This window comes from Coenobita brevimanus, chromosome 84, assembly GCF_032717465.1.
Source record: "Coenobita brevimanus isolate Jiangsu-jjx chromosome 84, ASM3271746v2, whole genome shotgun sequence".
NCBI lineage: Eukaryota > Metazoa > Arthropoda > Malacostraca > Decapoda > Coenobitidae > Coenobita > Coenobita brevimanus.
The window spans coordinates 6,748,515-6,764,493 of NC_137037.1; positions in this window are offsets into that span (position 1 = coordinate 6,748,515).

Sequence of the window (15,979 nt, forward strand, 5' to 3'; positions counted from 1 at the left end):
GTAATTTCCAAACGATTTTACTCAGGACAAATTTCTAGCAAGGAAGATGTTAGTTAATTCTAAATCAGACCGCTCCAGCTTAAAATATCTCCTAAGCTGAGTAGAATCATGTGGATACAGCATAAATTAAATAAATATGTCATCGGACTGGAGGGGTTACTTTATTCCACAATTTACTTTTCGCCTTGTTTGTTGGTTCCTTCATTCTTTCCTCTTACTTCTGCCAACGGGTGACTACACCCCCTCTTCTGTCTTTCTTTCCTTCATTCTTTCCTGTCTTTTCTGCCTCTGGGTGACTCTGCACTGCGTGACAAGCCAAATGGTTTCCTGAACGCTAGGTGGTAAACATACAAGCAAATTATGGTGCCTGATGGTATAGTGGGTAATTAAGGCGCTCCAAATCGGCTTGAGCCTGTACAGGTTTATATCCAAGGGGTGGGTGGGTTTATTGCTCACGTAATGCCACTCAGGGATGAATGAGGCTGGTCACTCTGTTCCTAAATGTCAGGACCAACTTACCTAACCCCAGGCTCGTACGCTTGCCATGGGGCAGCACAGGATTAGATGATGAATGAATGAATGAATGTTAGTTTCCTTTCTCTATACTATTATCCTGTGTTTCTTAACGTCAGACAAAACTCCCTCACCATTCCTCATTCTCCCCCCTTTGCATCCTTGTTTCCCTCACCGTTGCATCTTCTGCCTAATTCCCCCTTTCTTTCCACCCACTTCCGCTCTCCCTTCACTGAATTTCAAATGTTCTTTTCCGTCTCCTCAATTTCCCTTATTTTGTATTCTTTCCTTATCTTCTTAGGCTGTCCCTCATATTTTTACACAGTTTTTCTCTGCCTCTTTTCTTCATTCTTCTCAGTAGCCACTTCTCACTTTGGTTGTCCTCTCAATGCAATTTTTACCGACCACTCTCTCCTGTCCTTTCTTCCATTTCTTCTTTCTTCCTATTTCCTCCCTTTTTCATGTCTTTTCAGCCCTCCCTCATTTGCCCTGATGCTTTCTTCATTGCTTACTCTCTCCCTTTTTTCAGCCACTAGTTTCCTTTCCCACTTCGTTCACACAGTTTCCTTTCTTTCCCTGTTCTCCCGTTCCCCATTTTTACCCTCTTCCTTCCTCTTCCGTCACATAGTCTCTTATATCCTTACCCATTTCCTTCCATGCCTTTCCTTTAACCCTTTCTCCCATTTTCATTTTCATTCGTGGCCTACCCATCCCCATTCTTTTTATTCCCTTTCCATTCTTTCCTTCCCTTTTTTCCCTCCTCTCCTCTTTAGTACTTCCCTGTTTTCAGACTTTTCTCCTCCTTTCCGTTTCTTCCCTCCTTCCCTCTCCTTTACTCTCATATTTCGTTCCTCCCTCCACCCCTCTCTCCCTCTCCTTTATTCTCCCTTCCTGTCCCTCTCCCCCTGTCTTTTCCTTGCTCCCTTTTCCTCTTTTCCCCACCTTCCCTCTTCTTCTTTTCCTCTTTTCGCCACCTTCCCTCCCTCCCCTTTCTATCCCTCCTTTCTTCCGTTATCTCTCAGTCCTCCGTCGCTCTTCGTCATGCCTGTGTCCACCATCTATGACTTCCACTGTTGATTGACAGGGTTATCATGGCCCCTGTAGAGTTTTAGCTCACTTAATTTTATTACACACACACACACACACACACACACACACACACACACACACACACACGATCATAAAGGGAAGAAGGTAATAGGACGGGGCGATTTTTTCTTGCACGTGTAATCTTTTTTAGTTCCTTCAATTTTTATTTCGTTCTCCAAAACTGCCGCTCTCTGTCCTGCTTCTGTTGTCAAAGGTTTGGCTCCCACGCGGCCTTCGTGAAAGAGAGTCTTTGTTACTTGTTAATTGTTTTTATAGATTTATAGTCCCACACCCAGACAGGCAACTCTACTGACTCTGTTGATATGAAACATTTTGTTGTTGCCTATATTTATGTTTTGGGTCAATATAGTGATTGCTTCTTATAGGAAGGGAATCATTTTGGTGTAGGTTAATCAGTGTTTCTCCTAAAATGTAAGGTCACTGCTACTGGAAAAGGACTTTATTGTATATTTCTTTGATTATTGTGTGAGAGTTAGTCACCTTTGTGCATGAAAGGAGAAGGATTCCTACCGTGCCATTAATGTCTAGGTCCAAAAATATAAAAGTTACCAAATAGAAGGAAAGAGATATTGATTTTATTATTTTTAATTTTGAAAGGTAATAATGAACATAACTCTTATTTTTGTATCCCGGCAGGTACGGGTCCACGCCTGGAGGGAGTGACATGGGAACCTGCTGGTCAGGTGAGTAGAAAAGCCAAGTACATCCAGGACTGTGGTGTGTTTAGTGGTAATTGTGTATATATATATATATATATATATATATATATATATATATATATATATATATATATATATATATATATATATATATAATATCATTACTGACGCTTGCAGTTGGGTCTTTGTTGCACACATACTATGATTGTATAGACAAGACATAATGCCGTGTGGAATTTGAAACGTAACCGAAGTTGCCATTCATCATAGTACTTAGCACTAACACAAATTGTTGTAGAAGATTGTGTAACTATAAAGGCTGCATTTACTGTTCCGAGAGTAGCAGTATGCCAGAATTAACAGTAACGTATAAGGAATCATGCTATAGACTGCATGCATGATGTGAAGGGTTAATTCCTGACTTCTGTTTTTTTTTTTTTTTTTTTAATGGTAGTGAAGTATGTGTTAGAGTGGCAGGAGGTTTGAGTGAGCAGTTCAGTGTCAATATTAGAGTGAAACAAGGGTGTGTGATGGATGGAGTTACAAGGGAAAGAAAAGCAGGAGTTTTGAAGACGAGAATGAAGATCATGAATGGTGAGAGATGGCTTATCTCAAATCTGATTTATGCACATGATGCGTTGCCAACAGTGAACGGGATTCGGCAGACTGATTCAGAGTTTTGTGGTTGAGTGAAGAGGTCTGAAGGTGTGTGTGACATTGCAGTGAAGTTTGAGTGAGGACGGTCACTTACGGTGCGATGCATTGGTGAATAAAGACTTGAATTGATGGAATACTTTAAGTACCTTGGTGCTGTGATACAAAAGGGAAGTCAGTGTAAAAATAAACTGGGGATGAGAGTGGCTTAAGAAAGTAGAGTGGGAGGTGCTTTGAAGGCCTTAGTACAGAGCAAGGTAGGCCAATTGGTGTATTAGTACCCACATTAACATATGGCAAGATAGTGAGAGCAATAAAAATGGGAATGTTCAGGAGTACATATGAGTTCCAGTGTTGGAAAAGAAAAGAAAAATCATGATTTATAAAATAGTTGGAGTAAAAAGCTGGGTTATTCAAAGAGTAGATGAAAATTTCCTTAGATGGTATGTCATAATGAATGGATATGCACTGGATGGTGAAAGGGATGTGTATGGGTGTGTTTAGGTGTAGGATGAGGCGTGGATGTCCAGAATGAAACTGACTGGAATTAAGGAGTGAGTTTGTGAAAAAGTGGATCGCTGGAGTTACGGAAATAAAATACTGAAGTATAAATGTATGAAGTACATATGGGAATGCACACAACAAGGCGTCACGTTATGTTAACTTGCCAGACTCCATCCTTCAGACATTATGAAGCATATTTTTGAATGGATCGTTTGACCTGTGAAGCAGAGCCGAAACTTTCTATGATTTGAATGGAAAGTGAATGGATGAATGGCACATTTTATTGGGTACTTTGTTGATAGTTTTCGTGTCTTTGTGCTGCTGTTTCCCAGTTTCTGCATCCTTTCTGGTCCATCTCATAAAACAGTTCATTGTCTGATAAGAATGGTAGCAGTTTATGGCAGGGAGGTGAAGAGGAGAGGCAGCAGGGTGAGAGATGAGGTGCGGGAGACAGGTATACAGATGAGGTGAGGGAGACAGGTGTACAGATGAGAGGTGACATATGACAGAGGGAACCATTGTGGCGAAGTGAGAAGTGACGAGTGACATGACTGAGGTAGACAGTGAGATGTAAGGTCCAGTGACAGGGAACTGAGAGAGACTGTCAGAGACAGGTAGAAAGGCAGACAGACTGGCAGAAACAGAATCACTGACAGGCAGAGAGGAAAGGAGTCAGTAAATTCTGGAGGCAAGATGTGGAGTAAATAGCGCAACAAATACTTCAGTTTCTGGTGGACTGTTTTCCTTCTTTTTTCATTAACAGCAATGGCGGAAACTCAAAGGCGGCCGCTGGTTGTGGATGGGAAGGAGGTGAGAGGCTGGGGAGATTGTGGGAGGACGGAGTGGTCGGGGAGAAGAGAGTAGATAGGCAGAGTGGGTTAGGACAGTGAGAAAGTGAATGGGAAGAAGATCGTAGATGGCGGGGGGGGGGGGGATGCTTGGAGGGAGGAGGAAAGCTTACGAGTGGATTGGGGTGTAGAGTTTGTGGCAAGACTGAATGTGAAATGAAAGGGAACTGTGTGACCAGAGTGGATAGGTAGAGTAATGAAGTGGGTGAGGAGGGTGGGGGAATCGGGAGGGAAAGTGGATGGGAAGTGTAATAAGATTGAATGGAAAGGAAGAGAGTGACCGAGGAGAGTGGCCAGGTGAAAGTAGGACGTGGAGTGGGTGGAGAGACAAATATTATTCGTTTGGACTTGATGATGCGAGAGAGAGAGAGAGAGAGAGAGAGAGAGAGAGAGAGAGAGAGAGAGAGAGTTGTTGTTGTTGTTGTTGTAGATTTTCCTCCCGTAGGAGGACCGGGCCTGTGGGCCCGCCAGAGGTGAAGCTGGTGAAAAAAGAGGACTAGCGTGAGGTAGGAGGCTTCTGGTAGTTGGAGAGATGATTAGGGGAACTACTTGAGACCGTTGTACAGCTCCAAGTTGTTCGTAAGCCTGATTTTCTTGACGTTGTTGACAAGTTGTTCAGTGTCAAGCTTGTTCCAGTCAAAGTCGGCGCTGGTTGGAGGGGACGAGCTTGTTGGTGGCGGCAAAGGGGAGGAATCACCTGTCTCCATAGGAGGGTCTTTGTCCAAGGCAGCCGGATCTTGGGTGTCTCGAGGGTCAGGGGTGGACTCCCGTTCCTCCTGGACTGCCATTAGAGGTGCTTGGGTCGCAGCGGCGGTTATACCGAGGTCTATGTTCGGAGCCGGGTCGTCAGGAGTGATGGCAGTTGCCCTGTTGAGAGGGGCGTTCAACTGCAGCCGTTTCCGCGGTGTCGTGCGGGGTTTTACAGGCTGCAGTGGCCGGGGCTGGCGCTTCTGACGAGTGGCGGGACGTGCATCGTGGGCGAAGCTTTCGGGGATGGCAAGGCGTGGCAGCCCATTCTCCTCAGAGATCTGAGGGAGGAGAGTGCGCAGAGCCGCCCTGTCATCACCACAGAAAGCCCTCGCCGTTGCCATGCACATCGCAACGATGGTGTCCAACTCCCCAGTGCACCTAGGACCCTTAGGCCTGTGTCTCTAGGCCGTGGGACGTCGCCGTGCATGGGCAGAGCCCTGCACAGCAACACCCCCCTGCCCAGAGACGTCCCTGGCCTCAAGACCCTTAGGAGACTGTGAGAGACTGAACTCCACCGTCTCACCCTCGCCAAAAGAGCGCTGGAAGTTCCGTGTGTTGGGTGCAACGATCGCTCGACTGTGCACGAAAACATCAGCGCCAGTGTCCTGACGCGTGATGAAACCGTACGCAGTCTTCACGTTGAACCAACACACGGTTCCTCTGATCTTCTGGGCTCCCGGCTGCTCGGATCTGTTATCGGATTCCTCCTTCAACGGGTCGTAGGCGTTAGTAGATGTTCTGGCCATGAAGTCTACGGGTTACGGTAGCCGGATTTCACTAGCTCTTCAGCGATGTTCTCCCAACGGCTGCTGGACCGGAACCAGAGAGGGAGAGAGAAAGAGAGAGAGAGAGAGAGAGGAGGGGGGGTTGGAGAAAAGGGTGAAAAGGAGAGGGTGTGCAAAGGAGTAGGAATTTAAAGGAAGAAACACAGTGTCACAACTACGTGTTTTTTCGAGGGTGTTTGTTGCAGAAGAGACGATCGCTGTGGTGTCTGTTTTGTAAGCGTGTGTGTGTGTGTGTATCTGTGTGTGTGTGTGTGTGTGTATGTATGTTTTGTTCAGTAAGTATGAGAAGGATAAGAAATCAGTAAAGTCTGGCCTACCTTCTATGACCAACAATCGAAGCAGGGAAGAAAAGGCTGGAAAAATGGCGAGGAGAAAGTTTAACATCGAGGCACCAGAAAGATGAGAGAAGGGTGAGGTGTGGAAGGGAAGATGAGACTCGGGAGGGAGATGAGGAAAAGTGATGCAGGAGGAAACGAGAGAAGGCGAGAGAGGAGGTGTAGAGACTAAGAGGAGAGAGGAGTGAAGAGTAAGAGGAGAGAGAAGGAGGGAAGAATAAGAGAAAGGAGAGAAAAGAGAGTTTACCAAGGAAGGTAAACAGAGTAGAGAGAGGAGAGTTAAAGAAAATTAAGATTTAGGCACCGTAACTGTTGAATAAGAAAAGGGAGGCGAGGTGAATGGAAAGAAAATATGGCAAGATAAAAAAAAAGGAGTGAAAGATACTTAAGAAAGTATTATAGTACTTTGAGAAAGGGTGGAAAAGGAGAGAGAGAGAGAGAGAGAGGTGGGGGAGATTACATAAAAGGCAAATATATACCCCCAAAGAATGAAAGAGTCATCATTTAAAGGCAAAGCGTGGGGTAAAGAAAAAAGATTGGGAAAGCAGAAAAAGAATCTGAAGTGCCTAAATTTTGTTAAGATACAGTAATGGCGTGTGTAGAGAGAGAGAGAGAGAGAACCCTTCCCACCCGTTTCCCTAATTTCGCGTCTCTTGTTTAATCTGCTTCCAAAGCTGCCGTGAATTATGACACCTTTGTGCCTCACTTCCTTACTCCAGAATCTGGCAGCCTGAGCGATAACTTGTGACACGCCACACCACACGATATCGCTCGTCTCTTATTTGGTTCCTTAGTTTTGGAGAGTTTGATACAGTTTTACATTTTCTTTCCTTTAATATGTCCCTGGGGGGGGGGGGGGATTTCTTTGCTTTGCATTTATTTTTGGCTTTTTTGGGTGGGGGAGGGGGAGTTGTCTTACTGGGCCTCTCTCTTTTATATTTCCGCCCCTAAAAGTATGATTCTCTCTCTCTCTCTCTCTCTCTCTTCCTTAAAATACACCTCCCATGAAAAAATTAAGTGGGCTTGAGAGGCGGGCAAGGTGAAAGGGGTCGGTAGGAGGGTATTTGAAAAAGGGACGTTGGGGTGAAGGAGCGGTGGGAATTTGTAAGTGTGTGTGCGTATGTGTGTGTGTGTGCGGGGAGAGAGAGAGAGAGAGAGAGAGAGACCAGATTACGTCCTCCTAGTGATGGGATTTTGAGTGAGATTGGTAAAAGAGGAGGAAGAAAGGAGAACGGCACACCTTCAACAGACGAAAGAAGAAAAGTTGGATGTGAAAGTGTGCGAGTGGAGGGAGAAAAGAGAGCGAATTAAGTGAGTGAGGCATGTGGACTGGAACCCCCGGAGGGGTGGGGGAGGGAAGAATTCTTCCCCTGTATCCCTGTTTGTTGTATGAGGCGGAACCTTTTGTTTCCGATCTTTCTCTCCCTATTGTCTTCCTTTTCTTTTCTTTCCTACCTCTCTTCCTGATTTTTTTTTTTTTTTTTTTTGGGGGGGGGCCTTTATTTTCCCTCAACTCCTATCAGCTAAGACGTTTGGTTCCATGGCAGGAATAGTTTAAGGACATCCCATTGACGTCAACCCTTCCTTCCTTCTTGGGTCAAACCGTTCAGTCAGCTGACCAATCGAACCGCTTCATCGCCAGCCCACTTCATCGCCAACCCCCTTCGTCAGCCCACTTCATTGCCAGCCCACTTCATCGCCAACCCATTTCATCGCCAACCCATTTCATCGCCAGCCCACTTCATCGCCAACCCATTTCATCGCCAACCCACTTCATCGCCAACCTACTTCATTGCCAAGTCGCTTAAGTGCCAAGATGCTTCATAGCCAAAATCGCTTGAACCCCAAAACAAATAACAAGATCCCTTTTTCGCGATGACCACTTCAGTGCCAAGACCACTTCAGTGCCAAGGCTACATCAGTGCCAAGACCATTTCAAAGCCAAGACCATTTCTCCGACAAAATCATTTCTACGCTTAGACGACCTCTGCGTCAAAATCACTTCAACGACAAGACCACTCCTACACCATGAGGTTCAAGGCCATTTCAACGGCACGACCACTACAATGACACAACCACTTCAACGACACGACCACTTCAACATCAAGACCAATTTAATGACACGATCACCTAAACGTCAAGACCACTTCAACGCCACGATCAGCTCAACGTCAAATCTATTTCATTGACATGACCACTTCAACGCCACGACCACCTCAACGTCAAGACCACTTCAACGCCACGATCACCTTAACGTCTACTTCATATCCAATACCACTTCAGCGCCACGGCCACGTTAACATCAAGACCACTTCAAAGCCAAGACCACCTCTACACCAAAAGCATTACTACTCCATAACCATCTCTGCGTCTCCTCTCCCGTTTCTGCTCCATTGCTAGTTATATCTCTCTGCTTTTAATTAGTGCCATATGGTCTCTGATACCTGGCGCTAGGAATCCAATATTCAGTTTAATTCAGTGTGGAGTGAGATGGTTGATGAAGTGGGACGTGAGTGTGTTAATGAAGTGATTGGGGATGTAACGTAACTGAGAGTGACGCTGATCGAGTGAGTAGCAAATTGAGTGACGAGAATGGTGGAGAAGAAATGGAGTGAAGTTAGTGGTAGGGAATGTGAAAGTGAGGGGTATGAGTGAATGGTGGAGCAAGAGTGTGCATGATGGAGTAATCGAGTGAGAGTGATGGAGTGAGAGTCAGGGTGAGAATGAATAAAGTAACATTGAATAAATGAGTGTGTATAATGCAGAGTGATGGCGAATTAAAGCAAGTGACACAATGAATGAACAAAAGATGTCCCTGATTGACCGGCGAGTGCTAGTGAATGATGTAAGGAGTAGATATTACAGTATGGAGCGAGTGGCAGAGTGATGTTAGTGAAGAACAATAAGTAATACAAGTGGCAAAGCAAATATGGTGAGTGGCAAAGGAAATATGGCGTGTGGCAAAACAAATATGGCGAGTGGCAAAGGAAATATAGCAAGTGGCAAAGGAATTATGGCAAGTGGCAAAGGAAATATGGCCAGTGGCAAAGTAAACGCAGCCTGTGACAAGTCACAAATTATAGCGAGTGACAAAGCAAATACAGTATATGGGGTGGCAAAGCAAATATAGCAAGTGTCAAAGCACAAGTATAATAGTGAGTGACAAAGCAAGTACAGCGAGTGACGAAGCACAAATATATAGCGAATGACAAAGCAGATTTAGCGAGTGGCAAAGCACAAGTATATATAGCGAGTGACAAAGCAAATATAGCAAATGGCAAAGCACAAATGTATTGCTAGTGACAAAGCAAATATTACGAGTGGTAAAGCAGGTATGGCAAGTGGCATTACAGATCTAGCGAGTTGCAGAGCAAATGAACAAGCAAAGGGAATGTCAAAGGAAATTATAAGTAGAGGAAGTTAAAACGAAGAAGACAAGTGACACAGCAAGGAAGCCTCCAAAGAAAAAAGCCGAGGTGAACAGAACAAAAGAATAAAGCCTGGCGTCCCTTTGATGTGACAATTTAAACCCCTTCACTGTGACGCTGAGCCGGGGTGTTGTGAGGGGAGAGGGTGGAGGGGGAGGGAGGAGGGGAGAGGGAGCTTTAACCTGGGGGGGAGGGGGAGGGGCAATGGCAGTGAGCTAGCATGACCATAACTGCTCGGTTATCTTTGTAATGTAAGAGTCTTTGTGGAATATGTGGCTGACACTTGCATTGTTGTGTTGACATCAATGAGAGAGAGAGAGAGAGAGAAAGAGAGAGAGAGAGAGACTGTGTTGGATGGGGTTGAGGGAAGGGGAGGTGATGAGAGCGAGAGACTGGTTCAGGATTGGAAGTGTGTGAAAGCAAGGCATCACATGTGGCATATTGACGCATATCCCTTTCATACCTAGGGCGTATCTATCAATCTATCTAGGTAGGTAGATACGAATCCCTCACTTTTAATTCCCCATCCAACTCACACACACACACACACACACACACGGGATAAGTGGTATCCATTTAGCCCTATTAGTTTTAGGGATGGTATGTTGTGGTTAGTTGTATTATGGAGCCGCTGTAAATACTAATGATAATCGGATTATCAGTTTAACGGGAGGGGTTGTGTAGATCAAAGCCGTCATGGAGGTGGTTACCTGGTGGTGTTAAACCCTTCACCACGAGGATCTGTTATTATTTATTCTGGCTTTATCCACACGATTATATTCTGTTTAAGTGAGGTTTTCCGAACTGGTGAGGTTATAGACTCCATTAGCTAACCCTTGAACCACTAAAGATCTTTCCTTGAACTGGTGAGGTTATAGACTCCATTAGCTAACCCTTGAACCACTAAAGATCTTTCCTTGAACTGGTGAGGTTATAGACTCCATTAGCTAACCCTTGAACCACTAAAGATCTTTCCTTGAACTGGTGAGGTTATAGACTCCATTAGCTAACCCTTGAACCACTAAAGATCTTTCCTTGAACTGGTGAGGTTATAGACTCCATTAGCTAACCCTTGAACCACTAAAGATCTTTCCATTAACTGACGGAGTTAGATATTACTTTCATTAAAACCTTCGCTAATACCATGCTGTCCTAAGATAAAATCGTGTGGTTGCAGAAAGGAAAAAACTCGAAGACGCCCACGGGCTGAAGTGGTTAACGGGGGAGGGAAAGGGTAATTTGTGTATATCCAAGCTGTGGCAGAGGTGGTTATGTGGTGGTTTATGGCAGGGTGGGGATAATACTCATCCTCGTATATCACAGGTTAATGGTAAATATGTTGGCTAATTGACATGTGATTACGTGTGTTAATGGGCCCAGGGTGGGATGGCCAGTTAACGTGTGTGTCTATATCAGTAGCTGCCATCATAGTTGTTAGAGTCGTAGATAATGCGTCAAATCGGACGTGTGGCTGTGAGGGTGTTAGTCAGACACGGCACACCAAATTTCCCTACATAAACGTTTACTCATGTACAGCGTTGGCGTTTTTTATTTTGTTATATTCTTTCTTACCTGGATGATTACATTCATCTTGGGATAGATTTTTAAACTGGATATTTTGGACATTGTCATCATTAACGCTTTCACTTCTAGAATACTTTACTAAGCTGATTGAAATCGCCTGGTATCAATGAGTTTAAAGTGAAAAAGAACGTCATGGTATTGAAGTTGACGTAATGGTAGGCCATATCAACACGGAAAATATATTTGATATTAATGTCGGTGAGGTAGTTGGTTCTTGATCTTTCAAGCATGAGATCAGCAGTTCACTGGTGAATCACCAGGCGTTACCACTTGCCCTAGAGTGTGACGTGACTCCCTGTGTGGAGCAGTGATGGTGATATGGTATGGAAGTTGCTACTTGCCTGCGAGTGTGAGATGTGGAGTGATTTATATAATGACCTTGTGTGAGGCAGTGATGGTATGGAATATAATGCAAGTGTTGAGGTAATAGAGTCATGTGTGGTATTACCTCGTTGATGGCTCAATATGGTCTTGCAATACTCTGTTCAGCCCCAGCCAGGCTGCCTCGCAGTAGGGGTGTCCTGCAGTGCAAGGTATGTCATTTATTGCTGGTCATGTATCTCCTGTGAAATGGCCTCTTCTCGATGACTGCAAAGCGGAATTGCAGTTTGAAACTGACATAGTAGAGGGAGTCAGCGCGTTTACCAAGACTGATGCGCTGAGGCTGGCACGTGGGCACCGCCTCAGAATCCATAACATCCTCACTCATCGGCCACCCTCTGGACTGGACGCTGTGGTGTTGGTTCGGTGCTGGACCTGGGTGGGTTAGGGCAGGTGCTGAACCCGTCTTGTTTATATAAGGAATATATGAACCTGGGTGGGTTAGGACAGGTGCTGAACCCGTCTTGTTTACATAAGGAATATATGAACCTGGGTGGGTTAGGGCAGGTGCTGAACCCATCTTGTTTATATAAGGAATATATGAACCTGGGTGGGTTAGGGCAGGTGCTGAACCCGTCTTGTTTATATAAGGAATATAATTATGAACCTGGGTGGGTTACGGAAGTTGCTAAACCCGTCTTGTTTATGTAAGGAATATATGAAGTAGGTCCAGGGTCAGGGGCACATGACATGGTAAGCTTTAACAGTTTTTTTTTTTTTTTTAGATTAATAATATGTCGTACGGTTCAGGGTAAGTCAAAGACAAAGGGTTTCGATTTTGAAAACAGTGAAATGTCAGGTCCAGGGCAGTCAAAAATCAGTGTCACAGGGAAAGGTCATCTGGAACAGCGTTGACCCGATTTGGACCAGTCTTGGTAGAAGTGTTAAGGGTCAGGCAAGAATGAGGTAATTCGAGTTTGAGAGCATTTAGTCGAAGGTCAAGGCCACAGGGCAAAGTCATATGTTCGGCTCTTAGATCAGTGGGTGGACGAGAATACTGAGCTCTTTGGTGCTCCTCCTTCTTTTTATTTAGTCTGTTATTCATAGTCTTCATCGTCAAAATATTATATTCACTGTCAGTATTTTCAACAACATCAACAGCATGGCATTGTCATCATTACCAACGTCAGCAATCACACCCAGTATCTTTGTCACGGGGTTTTTATAATAACACAATAATTTTGAAATATATGGTTAAATGTTATTTAAATTGATATTAATATTCAATAATATTAAAGAGCAGGGACAATGATTGTCTTGCTAAATCGTGCAACGATTCTCTAAGAACGAGAATTTAAAAACTTTCTCAACAGTACACAGCAGAGACTAATTACTCACAGTTGCTGAATTACTGTACTGTTAGCCTCTGGAGAAAGTTACTTCACCCCTGACAATAAATAACTAATACTAATAATAATATCAGGCTCTTGCTGATGCTTTAACTCCTATCTGGCACAACGGATTTTAAGTTAATACAACAAGACTGGTCTAAGTACCAGTTATGAAAGCAAACGTTTATGCAAGCTAGGAGCTATATGGAAAATAAGCTAAATTTGGAGAAATGAAACAAGATTTTACTTTCCATTGAGCTCAAGAAAAAGAACTGTTAAATTTATTAATCAAAAAAATAAATTTAACGTTACAATTCAAATCAATTAAATGAGACGCACTCACTCACTCACACAAAAGCTAAATACTTACGCCTAGGAAAAACACCTTAACTAAGCTCTTAAGACTAGGATTATACAAAAGGAAATACCGGTCGATGAATGCTATGTATCACCCGGGGGGTGGGAGGACTGGATTAACTGTGAAGTGGAGTTTGGGTACTAGCTGACCTCTCACACTGCTGGCACAGGACCTCTCTCCGTCACAGCAAACACTAGACTGAATTCAAATGCATTGTATGGGCAGGACTCACAAGCCACCGGAAGAGGGCGTGGCTAACGGTTTAGGCAAGCAGAGGCGAACGATAAAGAAACAATTGTATCGCTCAGTAGAGCACTTAGTGACGTGCATTAAATCGGTCACTTTTGAAAGTGACGAATGTTTTGAAAAGTATACTCCGAAATGGAGGGAGAAACGGTTAGCTGAGCGATACACAGTGAGTTTTCCACTAATAGTTCGTGGCTTCTCACAAAAGGGAAATGTCGCGAATTGATTCGTGACATTACGCCCTTACAAAGTTAAATTTTTTCCTTATGGGAAAAAATTTGTGGATATATATATATATATAGGTACACATCCTAAGTCATTCACACAAGATTCACACTGTGGTGTGTGTGCTATCCTGCTACAGGAGAAAGTCGCAGTCGCCAGTGAGCAAAAAAAAAAACTCGTATTTACGTTAATAGAAGCAAGCTTGAGGGAAAAACTCCGTGACGACGGTGAAAATCCTGTACTCAGGTCAAACTGAGCGAAAAGTCGTTACATTTACACTGACAACTAATTGTTGTGTAGTGTGGTGTATGTAATACACGGTGTAGGTGTGACAGTTGTAGTGTAACTGTACCTATGTGTAAAATGATATAGTAAATAATAACATGGCGACGACGAAGGCAGAGGAGAAGAGGCGGCAGCGTGCGGCAGACGATCAGCTGGTCCGCACAGCAAAACTGTTACACCCATTGCTGAACCTGCAAAACCAATTAAGGTGGAGCATCAAAAGTGTCAATGAGACAAAATTTTATCATGTTACAATTACTCTCTCTGCCTAGCAGTCAGTGCTACGACGTACATTCGAGGTCGCCATTAATTTTAGCACACGATTAGTGTCGGCAAGTTGAGAATCCCTGTGCAAACTCGGGTCTTCCATAGCCTCGAACTGCACACGGGTCCTCAACCTGTGCCTTAACCTACAGTTCTTATATTAATATCAGGAAGCTGAGAATCCTTGTACAAACTTGGGTCTTCCATAGCCTCAAGTCGCCTCTGCGGAGTTCTCTCGCGAATTTCCCCCTTAACCTACAGTACAATACTTATATTAGTACCGGGAAGCTGAGAATCCTTGTGCAAACTTGGGTCTTCCATAGCCTCAAGTCGCCTCTGCGGAGTTCTCTCTTGAACTTCCCCCTTAACCTACAGTGCTTATATTAGTATCGGGGAGCTGAGAATCCTTGTGCAAACTTGGGTCTTCCATAGCCTCAAGTCACCTCTGCGGAGTTCTCTCTCGAACTTCCCCCTTAACCTACAGTACTTATATTAGTATCGGGAAGCTGAGAATCCTTGTGCAAACTTGGGTCTTCCATAGCCTCAAGTCGCCTCTGCGGAGTTCTCTCTCGAACTTCCCCCTTAACCTACAGTACTTATATTAGTATCGGGGAGCTGAGAATCCTTGTGCAAACTTGGGTCTTCCATAGCCTCAAGTCGCCTCTGCGGAGTTCTCTCTTCCCTCTTAACCTACAGTACACGTGTATGTACAGGCCCTGGACATACTGTGTCCTGTGGGGCCAACAAGTGAGACGTCAGGTCTACACTTTTGACTGGGAACCAGGCTAGTCCTTGGATTACTCAAATCTTTGAGGATGCCTATCACGGAACCCAGCATACAACAACTGCCCATGTTAGTCAGCAGTTAGTAGGCGAGACATCAGGTCTGCACCTACGTTATCACTTCCCTTGATGTATCTCACAACAAGGTTAAACTGCTGTAGATACAGTGTCCAGCGTGTCAATCTTGCATTAGCCGTCTTGGTCGTGCTAAGACTAGTGAGTGGCATATGGTCAGTTTCCAGAACAAATGATGCCCCAAATAAATAATAATAATATTTTTTAACACCATCAACCACAGCCAAGAGTTCCTTCTCAACAGTACTATAATTCCTCTCGGCGGGTTTTAGCCTACGGCTGTGGTATGCCACTGGGAAGATTCCACCTTCCGATTCCTGCATCAATACGGCACCTACTCCATCTTGTGAAGCATCAGTGGGCAGTATGAAAGGTTTGCTGGAATCAGGCAACTGCAAGATAGGCTCCTTGCACAACATATTCTTGAGGGTGGCAAAAGATCTCTCTTGCGCTTCTCCCCATTCAATGGTGTTTGGAGCATATTTCCGTAGCACTTCGTACAACGGTTGGGCAATGAGAGCAAAGTTGGGGATAAAACTCCTATAATACCCCACTAGGCCTAGAAATACCCTAACCTGTTTCTTGGTCACGGGTCTCGGGGCTTCTTTAACCTTCCTGATCTTGTCACCCTGACACCTGCAATGGTTGTTGCCAACAATATGACCGAGGAACTCCACCTCACTGTGAGCAATCTTGCATTTGCTAGGCTTCACAGTCATGTTGAAACTCTGGAGTCTACTGAAGACAATTTCCAAGAGTCTGAGGTGCTCCTCCAACGTGGCGGAATGAACGAGGACATCGTCAACGAACATCTCTACTCCTACAATACCATGGAGCACTTGTCTCATGGCACGATTGAAT